The 5721-nt window shown below is 49.2% G+C and overlaps 1 long non-coding RNA gene across 1 annotated transcript; it reads right to left on the bottom strand.

Moving 5' to 3' along the window:
- Positions 1 to 519: 519 nt before the first annotated feature.
- Positions 520 to 976, bottom strand: LOC144246304 (uncharacterized). Its single transcript, XR_013339978.1, has 4 exons — positions 941 to 976; positions 795 to 838; positions 674 to 714; positions 520 to 592 (listed from the first exon to the last, which is right to left on the bottom strand). It is a non-coding gene; the product is annotated as an uncharacterized LOC144246304 (long non-coding RNA).
- Positions 977 to 5721: the final 4745 nt, after the last annotated feature.

Here is a 5721-nt window from a genome sequence, read left to right as displayed (position 1 = left end):
TTCACCTTATGGACCCAAGATTCTTAGCCCAAGATGAGCCATGGGCTGATGATGCCAAAGAAAAGAAAGCCCTAGGGCAGTAGCACTTGTGATGACATGTAACTCCTTTCAAGATGTTAGTGCCAAAGCACTTAAGAGGAAACCTAAGAAGCTCAGTAGGCCTAGAGAAGGAAGAAATGACTACAGGTTGACTGTAGCTATAGCTCCAGACATGAAGGCGGGCTCCTATGGTGAAAAGATCCACGACAACGTCAAGAGTCAAAGAAGGCCGCCGATGCGAATGTCACGAGAACGCGGAGAGGGATCGGAACGGCCCTGCCCAGCGAAGACTCTGGGGGCTGAGGAGAAACCCTCTCCCTTTTCTCCCGAGGGGCCCGTCCCACTATGGGCCTATTCTCCAAGCTAACATCAAATAGCCTCCTGTGATAGTAAAGGTTTTCCCCCCATCTCCCACCTACTGGCCCCAGCACTTAGCTTTTGCAAGACAACCGGATGGAATCCAATGTCAGTTGGATGTGGATGGCGAGACGTTCTGTACATCCGCTTCGGTGCTGCCGTTTCCAAACTTCAGCTACGCTCCTCCTGAGGGTGCCTAAGACAAAACAGAAAATGCAACCAGTGCCCACGAAAAGAGGAATCCCCGAAACTCCGACACACCGCTGCCCCGGCTCACCTGAAGTCTCAGTTTGACTCCACAGGCTGCCTGGAGAATACCTGAAAAACAAAAAGTACACACTTAGCATGCTGCTGCATAAGGGTCACCTGTGAGTCACTGTGCCAAAATGCCAACTCACCCGCTCGCCTCTGTTCCTTCACACAGCTAGGGCAGCGACAGCACCTGCAAAAAAACAAAGCAAAAAAACCCACACTGAGATACTGTGAAAACAACATCCCCCTGACCTGAAAAGCACACCCAGCCAGACCTTACGCTTGCACCCACCTGGCCTTGGACATCCGGACCAGAGACATCTTGCAAGAAGACTGCCTAAAAGAAAACAAAGAAACCAAGAGTGGATGCTTAGAATTGCACCAGAAATTGAGATCTGAGCCAGAATAACTCCTTCTGTCCACTGCTCACCTCGAACACTTGGCCTTGACTGCTGCTATCTGCCTGGACCTCCTAAAAATAAAGGCAAAGAACACTGCTGTAACACAGTCACCATTTAGGCTTCCCCTGCAATGACTGACCTGCTCATGGGAAATCCCTCCCCCAGGAGTGCAGCCCTCTGCCACAGATTTGAACTGTCTGCATCTGAAAGGAAGGTAGGACTAGTGTCAAACAGCTGCAGGACAACTTAACAGCACCAAACATGTTATGGCAATCAACGGACACAATCTAGAGCCCAACTACACCCTGCATTACAAATTTCAAGTCCCCAGGACTTGTGCTATTACAGGCTATGCACCAGGGCAGAGCAGCTGTGGGACAAATGTGTGCAGACACCCGTGACACAGGACAGGACAAAGAAGGGGACACGACAGGAAAAGAGGGCTTTCGACGAGAAGAATGTCTGCAAGGACCAAGAGACCCAAACACCACAGAATACACCAGACACAAGTGATAAGACACGCACTGGAACTACTCTGCCCTGTTTATCTCAGCACTGTGATCAAAACAAACACTTTCCCTTTAGGAGGCCTATGGGGACGCGTCTTGGACATCCCCATCTCCAAAACTGACTCAAAAACCCCTCCTGGGGAGTCCCAACCTGGCACCTCTCTTCCATCCCCTCTGTGGATTGTAGCCCTCCACTTATCTTGCACATATCAAGGGATGAAAATCCCCATCAGGTGCAGAAGGAAGCCACTGCTCCCATCTCCAGGCTGTGGCCCTGACTTATCTTTTGGATGACTGGTGATGTGAATCCACGTTGGACCTGAATTGAGTCTGGCTCAGAGGAGATAGCCTGCTAGCCTCTTAGTCTGCTAAAATAAAGAACAGGAAAATCAACGGGTGAGTTTAGTGTTATGTGGGCCAAATCTCAGTAAATCAACTACTTATCCTCTGCTGAGTGTGCCTGGGTGCTCAAGTCTCCAGCCTCATCCTGAGTCCAAGGTATGGCTGTTATGATGAGTGGCACCTGGGTTAGAGAGGCAAAGCTACGTGGCATTTCTGTGAGTTCAGTGGATGAGCTTGTGTGCTGTATGAGACATGGATGCCTCTGCTATGCTTGTGAAAAGCCTTGCAAATACACACTATTTCTCACCCTACTGCCTGCAAACCCCCACCATGATAACTCCTAACTCGGTACCCTGTTCACTCTCCCTCTCCTAGTCACAATCCTCAACTCACCTGAATCCACCATCTAACACATCATCTTTGACACAGTGCAGATCCCTTTTGCATCATGATCAATCTGCTGGAAAAAATCTTGTGCTTGACACAACCTGGAATTACACTCCTCCTGAAAAAAAAAAAAAAAAAAAAAAAAAAAAAAATCAGAAATTACAAAAGCACCTTACCAGCCCTGAATACTCAACCCCAAACCACGAATTTAAATACTCCCTGTGTTCAACGTTGTTTTCTTCACAGTATCTTCAAAGCCTCTGTTGCATTAGAAGCCCAAAAGCAGCTGCAGAGAACAAGCTGAGATAAGCTAAAAGAGCCTCTTCACCAGAATGAGAGGAGAGCTCTGACCCCAGCTGATGCCACAGAGGGAATGAAGCCCCTTGGCAAAGGCTGGGGTTAATATACCCCCAATTGGGCCTGCCTCTCGTTCCCCTGGCACCCAGGAAAAGGGAAGGGGCAAACCCCACTGAGTAGAAAAGCCCTCAGAGCAGCTGCAGCTGTTTGGCTCCTCTGGCTTGAATTCAAGGGGAATAAAGAGCTGGATATAGAAGAAAACTCTGCAGGGAAATGACAGCTCTTTCTTTTTTCTACAACTGCTTGGAGCCAAAGGGCAAAAAAACTGGTAAGAAATAAAACTTCGTTTTTAGGCAGCATATCTAGATAAGCTGGGTGATTTGCTGTTAACTTATATAATTATTCCTCAGTGACTACTAAGTAGTACTCAACATGAGACTAAGGGTGGAGAAAAATACTAATTATATGAACAGTCTAAGTCTCCTTGGGGCTACTAATTAGGACTAACTACATTATAAATAAAAATAAGAAAAATAATAGGCTCCTGGGCAGCATAAAGGTTAAGTATGTGCTAGGCTTGCCTTTCTCTGAGGTACTTAGTCCTAGAGCACAGAAAGAAGTGCCCTGAAAGGTAGTTTTAAATGCTGAAAAAGCATTTTAGAAGAGCCCCCTTCAAGTGAATCCCTTAAAATGAAGAAATGGGGAAGTTACCTCCACTGAAATGGATATGTGGCAAATAAATGGCTTCTGCCCTTTAATCCCCTAGAATATTGGGAAAAGAGAAGCTTTCCTCACTTTCAATCTCTCCAGTGATGAAGACAGAGGGATTTTCCCCATAATCCAAACCCTTAAGAAAGAGAGATTGCTGGGCTTCCCCCTCAGTTTAAGCCTTAAGACAACAAAAAGGGTTACTCTTAATTCAATCCCCTAAACAACATTGTCAAGGTTTTCCCCTCTATTTAAACTGGAAAAAAATGGAATATGGGGATTCCCTGTCAATTAGCACCCCTAACAGCATAGAAAAGTCAGGGACTCTTTCAAATGAGTCCATTAAAATTGCAGGGGAAGTGTGTTTCCTCATTATCTGAACGCAAGAAATAATGGAAAAGGAAGCTTTTCCCCATACTTTAAACCCCTTTTCTCTCCATAACCCCTCTTTTTTCTGGGAGTGCTGTGGAAGGTCTGGGGGTTCTAGGGAAGGACTGACATAATAAAAGGGGAAGTTGAAAGCTCTCCCCTGGAACCCCACATGCTGCCCAGCCTGCTCAGGTGCTGCCCCTTGGCAAGAGGGCTCTTCCCTTGGCATTCTCTCAAAGGGATGCTCCGTGCCCGGGTGGGTCCGGCTGCTCCCTGGTCCCTGCTGGATGTTCCGACCATAGCTCCTGGCAGGTGTGCCCAGGTAGCTGCACTGAAAGCAGCTGCTCACGCGGGGAGCTGCTACACCTAGGAGTGATGGATGAGGTGAAGAAAGGTCCTGTGGGGTGTTCCCTCCCCTACACAGCCCCTTGCCAGACCCTTCAACAATGGGGTGCCAGATTTTCATTTCCAAGATAATTAACAGTCTTTCCCCAGGCCAAACAGGAATTGTGCTTCCAAAATTGCACATAGTGAATGATTTCTCACAGACCACAGCTGCCAACAGCAGGAACTCCCGCTGCCCTTGGAGAGCAGCACGCCTCGAGTGAACAGACATCAACACACAGGGAGGGTGAGGTTGGTTTTACAGGGAAAAAGGGCAGAGGTCGGGTCACAAGGTCTGTGGCCCCAAGTGACTTTCAACATCTTTTTGTTCTGAATGGCACAGGATTAATCCTGGAGCAAAACTGCTGCCAGCAAGAATTCTGCCTGCCCTGGAAGAGACAAGCACCTCCTCAAAACTGACATCAGGAAGTGTAGAGGGTGAGCCGTGTTTCACAGAGAATAGGGCCAGCAACAGAGTCCAAGAGCCAGGGGCCCCAAAAGAAGGGATGCCCCCTGAAAATCTGAATGAAGAAGGAGGTGTTGTGGAACCAAGCTGCCCTCATGTCGATGAGGGGTTGCCTTGAAGATCCCAAGCACAATCTGCGAATTGACATCAGGAACCCAGACTGGTGAGTTTTCTTTCCCAGGGAAAAGGGCTGGAATTTGTGCACAGGACCCTGTGGGCCCTGGGCAGCTGGCAGACTGCAAGAAATAAGAACATAGAAGGATATAGGGCAGGCCCCAGTTGCCCCCACCTAAAACTTGTGCTGCCCTGATAGACCCAAGGGAGCCCCTACAAACTTTCCCAGGGAAAAGGGCCAAAGTACGTGCCCAGGGGCTCCTGGCCCTGAGCTGAAACCTAACTTCAAAAAACCCAAACTTCAAAGGATGTATCCCAGACTGAAGCTGTCCCCACCTCAAAATTTTTCTGCCCTGACAGTCCCAAGGGAGCCCTACAAACTGACATCAGGAACCTGGACTGGTGAATTTTCTTTCCCAGGGACAAAGGCTGGAATTCACACACAGGACCCTGTGACCCTAGACGGGCGGCTGACTGCAACAGATACGAACATAGAAGGATATGTCTCAGACAGCATTTGCCCCCACCTCAAGCTTATGCTGCCCTGACAGTCCCGAGGGAGCCCTACAAAGTGACATCAGGAACCTGGACTGGTGAGTTTTCTTTCCCAGGGAAAAGGGCCAGAGTATGCGCCCAGGGGCCCCTGGCCCTCAGCTGGAACGTGACTTCAAAAAATCCAAATATCGAAGGATGGGTCCCAGACCGAAGCTGTCCCCACCTCAAAATTTTTCTGCCCTGACAGTCCCAAGGGAGCCCTACAAACTGACATCAGGAACCTGGACTGGCGAGTTTTATTTCCCAGGGAAAAGGACTGTTGTTTGTGCTCATGGCCCTGTGCCCACCACTGGGGCCTCCTGAAATTCCGAATGGAATTGCAGATGCCTCCCACACCAAAGCTGCCCCTGGCTCTTGGCCTGGCTGCTCCTGCCATGGTCCTGGGTGGCCCTGGGATCTCAGTCTGGAATATCCCGTGGCTCTGGGATGACTTCACCTCCCTTTGTCTCCTTTTCCATGGCAGATCGCTCCCAGGAGTCCCTGAGTCCTCCCAGCTGCCCCAGTTCCCTCCCAGTGTGCCACCCAATGTTCCCGCTTCCCT

The sequence above is a fragment of the Lonchura striata genome, chromosome 5 (genome assembly GCF_046129695.1).
Source record: "Lonchura striata isolate bLonStr1 chromosome 5, bLonStr1.mat, whole genome shotgun sequence".
NCBI classification, from domain to species: domain Eukaryota; kingdom Metazoa; phylum Chordata; class Aves; order Passeriformes; family Estrildidae; genus Lonchura; species Lonchura striata.
Note: the sequence above shows the minus strand (reverse complement) of the source record. Positions and strands in the feature narration are given on the sequence as shown.